The sequence below is a fragment of the Erythrolamprus reginae genome, chromosome 5 (assembly GCF_031021105.1).
Source record: "Erythrolamprus reginae isolate rEryReg1 chromosome 5, rEryReg1.hap1, whole genome shotgun sequence".
Taxonomy (NCBI): domain Eukaryota; kingdom Metazoa; phylum Chordata; class Lepidosauria; order Squamata; family Dipsadidae; genus Erythrolamprus; species Erythrolamprus reginae.
The window spans coordinates 93,262,357-93,277,787 of record NC_091954.1 but is presented as its reverse complement, the minus strand read 5'-3'; positions in this window follow the sequence as shown (position 1 = coordinate 93,277,787).

Sequence of the window (15,431 nt, the reverse complement as noted above, 5' to 3'; positions counted from 1 at the left end):
ATCTTCAAGTGGCCAAGGTTGGGAAACATTGGTCTAAGGGAGAAATGTTGGGGGTTAGGGGTTGACACTACTGAGTCCGGTACCAGTTCTCTGAACTACTCAAAATTTCTGCTACCGGTTCTCCAGAACTGATCAGAACCTGCTGAAACCCACATACCACTATGTCCAGAAAATGCCCCAGACTGTCTGAATAGTTTAGATAGGGGTCAAAGTTTTGTTTAGAACTTTATGGGAATCGGAACTTTAGTACAACTGGAGGACTTTAGAAAACAAGGCAGGTAAAACACATATGATTAAGATATCCAGAAAAATGTTAAAACGTTCACTTCAAGAATTGGTCAAAATCTTGCTTGATAAAAAGAATATTTACCAAAGTTACTGAGTGTAAAAAAACATAATTATACATTTGTTTATTTATTTATTTATTTATTCAACTTCTATGGCACCCAATCCTGAAGGACTCGTGATTTTATGTAATCTGTTGGGAAGGTAGGAGGGGGCTCCTGATGTTCTCCAAGCTTGTCTTCTAGCAAGAATCTTCTGAATTATGGCCATGGTAATAAATCTATTGCAAAATCTATTATTATAGTAAGAATCCAACCCAAGCAACCCCACACAAAATTAATTGCAACAGATCATTAAGGAAAGACTTCAATAACAAATAAACAGATGATTGGTGTGTAAATCCTCACAGATCTGGTGAAACAACGCATAGAATGCTAGACATTTCATATGATAATCAAAACCAGTGTCCTCATAAGGAATAATTTTTTAATGGTTTCCTTCTTTTCAAATGTATAATCTGTAATGTTATAATCTGTGATGTTGACCCGATGAGTCAATATTGAGCTGGACTGGGATTTTGATGCTTAAGTATAGCTTAGCTGCAGACAGAATGAGGCATATGTACCCATGCAGCTTTTTTCATGGTGTGTGTGTGTGTGTGTGTGTGTGTGTGTGTGTGTGATGGAGATGTGGAGGTGGGGCTAGGCTTTAATGATACGGATTCATAATTTATCAATCGAGTGTGTAAGTGATCATTTGCAATTTTAGGTGCACAGTTTCCTTTTGAAGTTCCTACATTAATGTTAATAGGAACAGTGCTTACATTAAAAGGAGACCATCCCCCTTAGGTGTTTAACAACTGATTTATCGAGGCCTTAAACTGCATTGCCAATGTGACTTCTTTCACTTAACCAAGATGCCTTTCTTTAAAAAATGCTTCTGTTATTTCAGCTGCAGAGCAAAAAAAGAGAAAACAGAATAGGAGAAGCAAATAATAATCTGAGAAGACACCATGGTTTAAATCTAGTTTTGGATTAAATTAAAAATAGGTCAGTTACTAAACTATCCAGCATATAGAGCCTTATAGCCCCAGATGACTGTTTTTCCTTCTTTAGCTTTGAATAGCATTTAGCATTAACATTTAGCACTCGTTTCATGGTGCTTTTACAACCCTCTCTAAGCGGTTTTACAGAATCAGCATATTACCCCCAACAATCTGGGTCCTCATTTTATCTACCTCGGAAGGATGGAAGGCTGAGTCAACCTTGAGCCAGTGGTGAGATTTGAACTGCTGAACTACAGCTAGCAGTTAGCTGAAGTAGCTTAGAGTGCTGTATTCTAACCACTGCGCCACCGCGCCACTGAATCTTGAATCTCTTCTGAAATCCATATTTTTTGTCAAATACATTTTAAAACAACTGTTTGAGAAAAAACAAATTTCCTGACTCTTGATTGAAATTTATGACTTTAACGTCATTATTTGCAACATTATATATGACCTTCAGCATTGCAATGTTCGGAAACTTCAGATCGTGCAGAATGCAGCTGCGAGAGCAATCATGGGCTTTCCCAAAAATGCCCATGTAACACCAACACTCCGCAGTCTGCATTGGTTGCCGATCAGTTTCCGGTCACAATTCAAAGTGTTGGTTATCACCTATAAAGCCCTTGGCACTGGACCAGGGTATCTACGAGACCGCCTTCTGCCGCACGAATCCCAGCGACCAGTTAGGCCTTCTCCGGGTCCCATCAACAAAACAATGTCATTTGGCGGGACCCAGGGGAAGAGCCTTCTCTGTGGCGGCCCCGGCCCTCTGGAACCAACTCCCCCCGGAGATTAGAATTGCCCCCACTCTCCTTGCCTTTTGTAAACTCCTTAAAACCCACCTCTGTCGTCAAGCGTGGGGGAACTGAGACATCTCCCCCTGCCTATGTAGTCCTAGTGCATAATATGACTGTATGTATGTTCTTTTATATTGGGGTTCCTTGCTTTTAGATTTTTAAATGTATAATTGTTATCTTAAATTTTAATTATTAGATTTGTCAGTATATATTGTTTTTGTCACTGTTGTGAGGCCCCCCCCCCGAGTCTGCGGAGAGGGGCGGCATACAAATCTAATAAATAATAATAATAATAATAATAATAATAATAATAATAAGAAGAAGAAGAAGAAGAAGAAAAAGAAGAAGAAATAATAATAGCAGATATGAAGCAGAAGGAGAGCTCAAAATGCCACCCTCCTCCCTTGCAACAAGAGATATTTTAGCTAGCAACTCATGTTGCAAAATCCACTTGGGAAAATTGTTTTAGAAATAATATTATTAAAAGAGGGTGTGACGGCTCAGTGGTTAAAGACACTGAGCTTGTCAGCTGACAGTGCAAGTTGGGGGCCCGACCACTGTACAAAAGGGTGAACCCCTGCTACCTGTCTCAGCTCTTGTTTATCTAGTAGTTCTGAAACGGGGGTCTCCAAGCTTGGCAAACTTAAGACTTATGGACTTCAACTCCCAGAAATCCTCAGGCAGCAAAAGCTGGTTGAGGAACTCTGGGAATTGATGTCCACAAGTCTTAAAGTTGCCAAGGTTGGGGACTCCTGTTCTAAAGCATGCAATTGTGAGTAGATAAATAGGTACCACTTTGGTGGGAAGGTAGCATTGCGCTTTGATATATAGCCTGTGCGCCTTTATATATAGTCACACTAGCCAAATGACCAGACCCAGGGGAAGAGCCTTCTCTGTGGCGGCCCCGGCCCTTTTGAACCAACTCCCCCCAGAGATTAGAATTGCCCCCACCCTCCTTGCCTTTCGCAAGCTCCTTAAAACCCACCTCTGTCGTCAGACATGGGGGAATTGAAATTTCCCTTCCCCCTAGGCTTATAGAATTTATACATGATATGCTTGTATGTATGAGTGGTTCTTTAAATTGGGGGTTTTTTAGATTGTTTTTAATATTAAATTTGTTTACATTGTCTTTTTATATTGTTGTTAGCCGCCCCGAGTCTTCGGAAAGGGGTGGCATACAAATCTAATAAATACAAATACAAATACAAAATACAAATTGCGGCTCCAAAGCAATCAAATCCAGGGAGTCAATTAACGTATGTCTATCACGCAATCAATGTATGTCTTTCAAAAAATTGGGACTTTTTTAAAATGCCGCAGGATGCGGGACAAATTGGTAAAAAGCAGGACAGCCTCACCCAAAGCGGGATGTCTGGTCGGTGTTGTGGTTGGCTCTGGCCCAGCTCCTGCCCCAGGGAATGGGGAGGTGGATGCAGGGGACAATTCAACATGTCACAGGCCTGTGTTATTGCCGACAGAATCAGTTCAGAGTATAGTTTCCTCGGACGAAGAAGAAGCTGGGGGTGACTCGGCAGAGGTGGGCTTGGCACACAGCCCAGGCAGTCACTCTCCCTTATTTTCCGTTGATTCAGATGATGACATTTTGGACCCACGCAAGCGCAGAATTATGCGTAGAAGAGACCAAATAAGAACATATTACAGGAAATGAAGGAGGCCACCTGTGTTTGGGTGGGGCTCCAGTAATTAGGGATGCTTCTATAAATAGCAGCATGTGGGTTTGGCCGTTGTGGAAGAATATCTGATCGGAGTTCATCAGGAATCTTGTGTTGCTGGACTTTGTTGCTTTTTCACGCCTTTGAAACCAAAGCAGAAGAAGGGGTGTGAAGTTACTTCACAGCTGCTAGCTAAGTACTTAATGACTGTTTAAGGGAAATTGTACAGACTACCCGGGTGTTTTGGGAAGAGTGCTCTTTGCAATACAAAAAGAGTGCTTAGTTTATTTTGAATTTTGTGATAAAGAACATTGTTTTGAATTTTCAAATGTGTGTGTGTCTGAAATTTGTACCCTTGAATTTTCGGGAGGCTCCTATCAGAGAGCCCGGCAGAACAGTCACCTTAACCTAAATGAAAACTACATTCCTGGAAGAGGGGCGGCATACCAATCGAATAAATTATTGTTATTATTACATAAAGCTGGATGTAATGAAGCATTGTTTCAATCCTACATGGGACTGAATCTAAAAAACATATAACATAATTTATGTTATGTTTATACAAACTACTTATGTTGCAACACCATAGCGATAGTAGAATATCTTTCCTTGATAATTAGTTCATTTTAATTTGCCACTGATATTGGAGACTATGAGCTAATCCCTCTTCCCCAAAAGCCTACCCAGAAAATAAACCAAATACAGTATCAAATGTATACAAAATAAAAGCTAAGGGAAAAAATATTGAAAAACAGGAACCTACCCAATTCAATCTTTTGTTACAACAAGCCCATGGCTCCTCTTTTTCTGGATGGAATAACCACGTCTTTGCAGATAGTCCTTGACTTATGATCATAATTGAGTCCAACATTTCTGTGGTTAAGGGAGGCAGTTATTAAGTGAGATTTGGCCCATTTTACGAAATTTTTGCCACAGTTATTAAGTGAACCACTGCAGTTGTTGGGTTAATTTCACGAGAAGAGTCCTCCATTCCTCTACTTGAAACAGAATCCTTATGCCACCAGACTTGAAATTCTGGGCTTAGACAACTATGAACTTTGCCAGGTTTGGTCTGACCTAAGTGTAGTACATAAAATTATTTGCTACAATGTCCTGCCTGTCATTGACTACTTCAGCTTCAACCACAACAATACACAAGCACACAATAGATACCAACTGAAGGAAAACCACATGAAACTCAATTTCCGGATATATGACTTCAGCAACAGAGTGGTCAATGCCTGGAATACTCTACCTGACTCTGTGGTTTCTTTCCCCCAAACCTCTAAAATTTTAACCTTAGACCATCTGCTGTTGACCTCACCCCATTCCTAAGAGGTCTGTAAAGGATGTGTATAAGCACAACAATGAGCCTACAACCCCTGTCTTAATGTCCCCTTTTATTAATATCCATTTCATGCATTATTTATTTGTTTGTTTGTTTGTTTGTTTGTTTGTTTGTTCGTTCGTTCGTTCGTTCGTTCGTTCGTTCGTTCGTTCGTTCGTTCGTTCATTCATTCATTCATTCATTCATTCATTCATTCATTCATTTATTTATTAGATTTGTATACCGCCCCACTCCATAGACTCGGGGCATCTCACAACAGCAATAGAACAATTCATAACAAATCTAATAATTTAAAAACATTTTAAAAACCCCATTATTAATCAGACATACATACAAAAATACCATACATAAATTGTATAGGCCCGGGGTAGATGTCAAAGGTGGGTTTTAAGGAGTTTACAGAAGGCAAGGAGGGTGGAGGCAGTTCTAATCTCCAGGGGGAGCTGGTTCCAGAGAGTCGGGGCCACCACAGAGAAGGCTCTGCCCTTGGGACCCGCCAAACAACATTGTTTAGTCGACGGGACCCGGAGAAGGCCAACTCTGTGGAACCTAATTGGTCGCTGGGATTTGTGCAGCAGAAGGCGGTCCCGGAGATATTCTGGTCCAATGCCATGAAGGGCTTTATAGGTCATAACCAACACTTTGAATTGTGACTGGAAATTGATCGGCAACCAATGCAGACTGCATTAATAACCATGTTTATACCTATATTTGTTATTTAATACATGCTTGACAAAATAAATAAATAAATATATAAAAAATAAATAAAAATTCTTCCCTCACAGGATAAGAAAGGGGTAAGTCCAAGACACAAAGGTATAGAGAGGTGTTGGTAGATTTATTCATATGTCCTTTACTTTTTCTTATCTTATGCCTTTAATGTCATTGCCTTACTATTTCTCATTCCTTTTCTACACTTTTCTATATAACATAGCTTCTCCAAAAAGGAGGTTTCATGATGAGTACTTTAAACTGAATTTGGAAACAGATGAATTGTCATATTATGATAGTAGTAGTAGTCTAAAGGAACAGTATTAAAGTTCCAATTAATTATTTCAAACTACTTCTAGTTTCTGGGACATTTTCAAAGGCAGAGCCTTGTATTCCCCACACTAAGAATCCACAGCTGCATGCAACCTAGAGTGTTAAGTATTTTTATTGATTTTTTTAAAAAAAAATATTGCTCCAAGTGCACATCAATGTTTGGTTCAGTTGCAAGCTAAATTTTTACCCTCAGAGAATGTTGAAGAAGATTGAGCTTAACATTCAGTGAGAAAACCTTCACAAAACTGCATATTTGTTTTTGTCTGAAATGTATACTGGAGAAGCCAAAGTTGCTAAATTAACATTAGCCCAATATAACTTTGCAATATAATTATGCTCTTATACTCAATTAGGGAATTATATATTCAAAGCTCCAAACAATATCTTGTCATACAGATTATCAGTAGATTGGTGTATCCCTCTAACTCTTTTTATTTCTTTTACTTTTATTTAGCATTTTATTTATAGAATAGAATAGAATAGAATAGAATAGAATTTTTATTGGCCAAGTGTGATTGGACACACAAGGAATTTGTCTTGGTGCATATGCTCTCAGAGTACATAAAATAAAATATACATTTGTCAAGAATCATATGGTACAACACTGGTGTGAAACTGGTATGCTCCCGATCTGTCTCTGAGGCAACTGATTTCCTCCAAACGTTTTCCTCTGTGAGACCGCCTTCTGCCTCACGAATCCCAGCGACCAGTTAGGTCCCACAGAGTTGGCCTTCTCCGGGTCCCGTCGACTAAACAATGTCGTCTGGCGGGACCCAGGGGAAGAGCCTTCTCTGTGGTGTCTCCAACCCTCTGGAACCAGCTCTCTCCAGAGATCAGGATTGCCCCCACCCTCCTTGCCTTTCGTAAACTTCTTAAAACCCACCTCTGCCGTCAGGCATGGGGGAATTGAAACATCTCCCCCTTGCCCATGTAGTTTTTGTGTATGATTCGATTGTGTGTTGTTTTTTATATATTGGGGTTTCTTTTTTTGGACTTTTCAATCTAAAACTGTAATCTAGATTTTTAAATATTAGATTTGTTACTATGTACTGTTTTTCACCATTGTTGTGAGCCGCCCCGAGTCTTCGGAGAGGGGCGGCATATAAATCCAATAAATCTAATCTAATCTAATCTAATGTAATCTAACCAGTTCATTTGAAAATATCTATTCTTACTAGAAGTTTGCACAATCCATTATGTACCAGTCTCTACAATTTTTACTTCTCTTGTTCGTATGTTCCAAAGGCAGCAATACTGTATGTGCAGTGTGGCTGAGATAAGTATACCGTGGAGGTCTAACCTAGGCTCATTCCATCTCACAATCACAACATTGCCTTAATGATAAAGTTTGGAAGTGGCAGAGGTGGCCGGGCGTTGGAAGATAGCCTTCAAAAAAGCTGTGTAATTTCCCACAACACATCTGAGCATTTGGCATTCATCTCCATAGGTTTCTGTGCTAGTTCCGAAATTCCCAGCAAAAGAGAAATGTATTCTTTCCATGTTAATCATGCAAGAGGCAGAGTGGTCACAATGTGCTGTGCGATGAATTATGCATTTCAGCCCACCTGGGAGTTGATATTTACCATATCACACTGAAATCCATTATGTAGAACAAACATTCTATTTATACAACAAGTTGCAGAACTGTTCATTTGACTAGCTCTGGGTTGGAAGACAAGGCAATAGTACATCCCATCCCCTGCATCATATATACATATACATTTATGTATTCAGTGGTCCCTTGTTTTTTGCGGGGGCTGCGTTCCAAGACCACCCGTGAAAAACAAATTTCCGTGAAGTAGAGGAAATATATTTTTTTAATGTATTTAACGGGTATTTAGACTTTTAAAACCCACCCTTTGCATTAAGCAGTCATTCTATCATGTTTCTCAGCTGGAACTACACGTGATATCCTACCAGTTTCTTTAATAGAGCACAGTAGTACGGTAGAAGAATTTTTAATGGATTTAAATGGATTTAATGGATTTAAGCCCCCTTTGAAAACCTGCAAATCCGCGAAAGATGAACCATGAAGTAGCAAGGGATTACTGTACATATACATATATACAGTGAAAGGCCATAAAAAATTTTACTACCACACTGTGGGCATGGCTTATTTTGTGGGTGTAGCTTGATGGTCATGTGACCGGGTGGGAGTGGCTTGATGGTCATGTGACTGGGAGTGGCTTAAAGGTCATGTGACTGGCTTAAAGGTGGCCAACTTGACGTCACTCATTTCAAGGGTTTGGGTTAGGATGCCTGGCTGCTCCTCGCCTCAAAGAGATACAAGATATTTACTATTACTGAACATCCAAAATATACTAGTTAATCCTATATGTATATATGCCATATGTGTACCTATATATTATACGCAAGCAATCAAAAATCTACATTATTACCTCAGGGACCGCCTTCTGCTGCACGAATCCCAGTGACCAGTTAGGTCCCACAGAGTGGGTCTTCTCTGGGTCCCGTCAACCAAACAATGTCGTTTGGCGGGACTCAGAGGAAGAGCCTTCTCTGTGGCGGCCCTGACCCTCTGGAACCAACTCCCCCCAGAGATTAGAATTGCCCCCACCCTCCTTGCCTTTCGAAAGCTGCTTAAAACCCACCTCTGCCACCAGGCATGGGGGAACTGAGATACACTTCCCCCTAGGCCTTTACAATTTTATGCATGGTATGTCTGTATGTATGATTGGTTTTTATATAATGGGTTTTTAACTCTTTTTAGTATTGGATTTTGTTATATACAGTTTTATTGCTGTTGTTAGCCGCCCCGAGTCTGCAGAGAGGGGCGGCATACAAATCAAATAAATAAGTAAGTAAGTAAGTAAGTAAGTAAGTAAGTAAGTAAGTAAGTAAGTAAGTAAGTAAGTAATTAAGTAAGTAAGTAAGTAAATTAAATAAATAAATAAATAAATAAATAAATAAATAAATAATAAATAGTATACTATAAGTAAGCTCCATTTTTGCTACCCCCACTGCATTCCAACCTGTGGGGGCAGCAGCCCATTACTACATATAACATATAACATATAACATATAACATATAACATATACGTACATGTTTGTGTGTGTGTGTGTGTGTAACATATTTTTTCTGATAATGAAAATGAAGGGAGATTAGTATAGATCTATTTCAAACTATTTAGCTCTCATCAGTTATCCATACCCTTACTGGGATTTGAACCTGGGCAGTCTGATTATAAGGGAGTAGCTTTTACCTCTGAACCACAGGTTCTCCTCCTGTAACAGTTTGCACCACGGAAGAGTTATATATATTATTTTCTGAGGAATCACCCTGGTATACCCAAATATGGGAGGGAGTCTAAAAAGGAAGCAGTATGCTCCCTCCCATATTTGGGTAGACCAGGGTGATTCCACATAAAATAACACACATCCACCCACCCACCCACACTCCTGTCCATTGCAGCATCATTTTCTCAGAGCATAAGACAGTGTAGTCATTTCAAACAACAAATGGGCATGTTCTAATTACAGATGGTGGCCAACAGAACAGTGTTTTCCTGGGAAAGTGCATATTAAGCTGGGAATGTTTAGTCCATCATTTTCATGGCTGGCAGAAAGGTGGGATATTAATCTGTAAAAAAAAGAAGTGACTGGAAAACCACAATACAATGATTGCGCTATTGAAGGCCTTTTTTTCAGTAGCATTACATTGCTGTAATAATCACAATTCCCATTTTTCTTATCTTTTTTTTAAAAAAAATACTTTATTAAATATATACATTAAAACAGAGAAATGACAAAGGACAACAAAACAACAATATATACATATAACATACCAAAAGAAATAAAATAAAATAAAATAAAGCATCTTGCTTTATACATGGAATATTTGGTATCATAGCTTAATGTCAGCACCACCTAGATAGTGACGTAATTGGTTTGCAGCTCATACATAGTACAAAAAGGAATATTTTCCTTTTAATATTTATTACATATATATTACAGATATATACAACCTTTTGGTTTCTTGTTGATATACCCATTTTATTTCATTTTCTCAATGGTATAGTAATGCTTTGTATTAATAATATTTTTTCTTAATATCAATTTGATTTTTCTCTCTAAATTTAATTTGTAAGTTTCTTTTTTTTTATTTTGACTTGTTTTTTGCAATCCAGATATATCATCTGTCCCAAGTTTGGTGAAAGTCCTCCATGTCCTTGTCCTGTAGTTCATGTGTTAGTTTAGTCATTTCTACTACTTCGTAAATTTTTGCTATTAAATTATACATTGTTGGGATGGATTCCTGCTTCCAAGCTTGTGAGTACATTATTCTTGCCACTGTCATTATGTGTAATATTAAATGTCTATCGTTTTTGGTAAATTTCTGTCTAATTATTCCAAGAAGGAAGAGTTCTGGTTTCAAAAATATTTTCCCTCCTATAATTTCTTCTATCATGTTCTTAATTTTTTTCCAAAATGTTTTAACCATTGAGCACGTCCACCACATCTGATAGTAAGTATCCACTTTCTTTCAGCACTTCCAACAGATAGGAGAAAGTTTGGGGTACATTTTTGCTAGTTGCGCTGTGGGGAGGTGCCATCTGTAGAACATCTGTAGAACATAGAAGAATCAAATTCACAATAAAATTACAACATACACTTGGATGAACAGAAATCTAGTTTAATACACAATAGGATTGGTTAATATTAATTCTCAGTATGGAAAATGACATTAAGTTTATTTAAAATTTTAAAGTATAGATTTGTCCAAAGAAAGTAAGATGTTCTTTGTGGAACAGGGTAGCTAAGGCTAATTTGCCTTAGACAATGGCAGTCTTTGCCCAAAGAAAGTGTTCAGTAGGGTAGAGTGGATCAGCTAGGTTTTTCCTACTTATCTTCACTCATTTTGTATGTTATTGCTCACTGCAGGTCCTTTATACTTTTCATTAATAAAATACATGATACTTTCAGCCATTCATGACACTTTTTCAGTGTATGGATAACAAACTGTACAGAATGTCAAATCCTCAGTTCTGTATAGATAGATTATAGACAGACAGACAGGCAGACAGACAGATATATAGACAGACAAACAAACAGACAGAGAGATGATATAGATAAAGATTCAATAGGGGGATAAAAATGCCAACTTCAGTCTAAACATCTGGATGGCTGTGTAAATGACAATGACATCTGAATAATGGACATGGCAGTACCTGGAAATAGCAAAATAGAAAAGAAAGAACTGAAGAAGGTAGCAAATTACAAAGACTAGCAAATAGAAATAGAACAATTGTGGCAAAAGAAAACAAAGGTAGTATCAATAACAATAGTCTCTGTGGGTGCAATCCACAAAAAACAGAGCATCAATTGAACACTATCAGCATTGTCAAAATCACCATCAATCAATTGTAAAAGGCAGTTTTACTTGGAATACTTTATATGCTGTGACAATACCGTTAACACCATCAAACATCAATAGCTCCCTATCCAAGGTTCTTGGAGGAGGACTTGATAGGTGGATAAAATAGCCAAATCCAATCTGAATATCTGGGTGACTATGCAATGAACCATAACTCAAATGTTACCTAAACATCAGATGTTACCTTAGGTCCTTGAATTATTAGGCTTCTACCAGACTATGAATTTAATTTTAGGTTACCGATAATAATAACAACAACAATAATCCAATAGCAGCCAGACACTAATTTCATGGTGTAAAATCAATCAACAAGGCAATCAAGTGATAGACAAGTGGATAATACTGATTTAATAAATATGATCTCTGCCCTCTATAAATGCCTATTAATGTTGATTTGGTTCAGCTAGCTTCAAGCAGGTGCATTCACGATGAAGAGTGACAGCCAGGGCAAAATAGATGGAAGTGTTTGGAAAACAAATGCTATTCTTGGCATATTCACAAAACACTAATTGGTTAACAAGCTGGAGCTAATGCATTGCCAGCAACAGGGCTTAATTTTCCAGAAGTAGTGTGTTTAGTACATGTAAATCCCAGCAGCAGTAATAAGCCGAGAAGTTCACTCACCTATGACAGTATTCCCCAAAATGCTCATGTTTCTTTTTCCAGTTAATATTTGACAAGATTATGAGCAAAAATGCATTCCATTCACAAGATACTTTATAGTAGCTTTTCACTCGGTTGATAATTTAAATTTTCTCTCAAATAACATTCTCTCTCCTTCTCTCTCTTTCTCTGTATGCAATGTGTGTGTGGATTTAACTCAAGAGAGATATTTAAGTGCAAATTCCTAATTTATATTCCCATTAACAGAAATTTTCAATCTTCAAAATATACAAGCACTTTGGGGATTATGTTCACAATGTAATTTTTGCTAAAACAGACATACTGACTCAACCTTAGTCAAACAGCAATTCCCAACTCAATTTTCAGACTTTTTGCTATGAAAGAGAGGTCATACTGAATAATGTGTATCAACTGTGCACCTAATGAACACTTGCCCACATGCTACAAGATGAAATTTAGCTCTTTCAGACTTATGTAACTCTAGCATTAATGTAGAGTTAACTCTAGCAGGTAAATTAGTACAGGTAATCCTCAAATTACAGCCACTACTGTGGCCAGAATTCCTGTTACTAAGTAAGACGTTCTTTTTGCCATGGAGATTAAGTAAATTTTTGTTATAAGAATCCGACTTCTCTCACTGACTTCACCTATTGCAATGGTTCTCAAGCTTTCTATTGTCGTGATCCCTTAATACAGTTCCTCATGTTGTGGTGACCCCCAACCATAAGTCTAGCACCAATTCTTCCAACAGAGCTTTAAGCTGATTGGCAGAAAAGTCAGAGGGACATCCCCACTGTAAATGCCTGATTGGTCAGATTGTAAAAATATATTCCAAGGTGCCAGAATAGAAGCTTTAGGTTCTAACACCATGGGAAACTTGTCTTTTCCCATGATCTTAAATGACCCCTGTGAAATGGTCATTTAACACCCAAATGGGTCTCGACCCCCAGGTTGAGAACCACTAACTTATTGGAAGATGACTGAGAAGACCACATATGGTGATCACATGATCCCAGGATGCTGCAATAATCATAGATGCATACCAATTGCCAATGGTTGTTAGTCAATGTCTATTTGGACTTAAAGAAATTTCTTCTGTGTTATAGTTACAGGCCAACGTCAATACAAAGTGATATATAAAACCAAAAACCACTCATGCCACAATCACAAAATCTCCAGAACCGTAAAGCCTACAAACGTGAAATTTGGCACATATGTTTCTCTGGGCTAGGTGCTTGCTAAGAAAGGATTTTTCAAAATGACCAGCACATTATTAGTACTTCTTACATTATTATTCATAAATGCTGATGCTAATTAGTTAGATGTTCTACTCCTCCTCCCAACGTGAAAATAATTCTGGAGAAAACTGGAAACATAGGAGAAGCTTCTGTGGGGCGAGTCTGAGGGAGAGAAGGGGAGAGGATAGGAGAGGTTTTTGTGGGGCAAGGCTGAGGGAGAGAAGGGAAGAGGCAAGGTCGATCATGACTACTCATTAATTTTCAAACTGTAAGTGTCCATTTATCAAGTTCGATCACATAGTTTCACAGCGGAGTACAGGTATTCAGCTGATATATTATATTCAAGCCAAATCATGAAAGCAAACTTTTAGGAAATGAATTCTATAAAGTTTGGGTGCTTTCTATACTCAATGTAGTGAAGGACTGCCATATCAGAAGGACTTTGTGGGCTCCAGGGACATTATTATCCAATTTGGAGGACATAATCTTAGAAACATAGAAACATAGAAGACTGACGGCAGAAAAAGACCTCATGGTCCATCTAGTCTGCCCTTATACAATTTTCTGTATTTTATCTTAGGATGGCTATATGTTTATCCCAGGCATGTTTAAATTCAGTTACTGTGGATTTACCAACCACGTCTGCTGGAAGTTTGTTCCAAGGATCTACTACTCTTTCAGTAAAATAATATTTTCTCATGTTGCTTTTGATCTTTCCAACAACTAACTTCAGATTGTGTCCCCTTGTTCTTGTGTTCACTTTCCTATTAAAAACACTTCCCTTCTGGACCTTATTTAACCCTTTAACATATTTAAATGTTTTGATCATGTCCCCCCTTTTCCTTCTGTCCTCCAGACTATACAGATTGAGTTCATTAAGTCTTTCCTGATACGTTTTATGCTTAAGACCTTCCACCATTCTTGTAGCCCGTCTTTGGACCCGTTCAATTTCGTCCATATCTTTTTGTTTTTTTCCTTTATTATCACAGATGAATTTCATTTCCAGACATCGAGAAATCTACTAAAATCATTCTTCTCTAACTTTTTTTAAAAACGAAAAGCTGTAAGCACAGCTGTCGAGCTGCTGGCCAAAAGGCCAAATGCGTCACACGCTGGCCATGCCCACACCCGGTTTAGCGAAGGGGGGAAAAGTCTTGATATGTCACATGATTCCGCCATAACAACATGAGTTTGATGACGTTTCTGTAGGGTAAGCAATAGACATGTATTTAGCCAATCGTTTTAAAGTTAACTCTACATAAGTAAGCTACAATTGTGGCTCAAGTTATGCATTGATATTTCTATAGTTCACATTCTTATGCCATATTTTGTATCTTTCTTTTCAAACTTCCGTCACAAAAAGGAAAAAGAAGCAATTACTCTTGCTAGGGGTCTAAATGACTTCTTGCAAAAGACTTTGAAAGTAGGCCAAGAGCTGAATGGATTTAGGTTAGGGCTTCAGGCTGCAATCCCTAATGTTGAGCAAATGAGTTTCCTAGAAAGTTGGTCTTCCGAACCTGACTGCAAATCCATTGTACTTATCCAGGTTTCTTCCTTTCTTCCCATTGCTTAGGTTTCCTGGGTCACCTTGCGGAGGTCTTCATATTAGTTTCAGCATGCAAGAATTACTGAATGAGAATTTTTACAGCAAATAGTTCTGTTGAAAGGTACATATAATGTCATAGCCATGTTTGTATGGTATGCACTACTATAGGAATGTTTTTTGAAGAGTTTTTCTCTTTTAGAATTTGTTCCAATTAGAAGTCATCTAAATTTAACTATGGCATTGCTATTAACATGGAAGCACATTAAATGTCACCAAAAGAACAGAATATTTGTAGCTGAGGGTTGAACTTTGGAATCATTGGTATACTCTGCGCTTGATGGTTTTCTTGTAGACGTTTCATTACCCAGCTAGGCAGCATAATCAGTGCTCACACCTTAAATGTATTTATGAACAGAATGAAAACATTTTGGAAGTG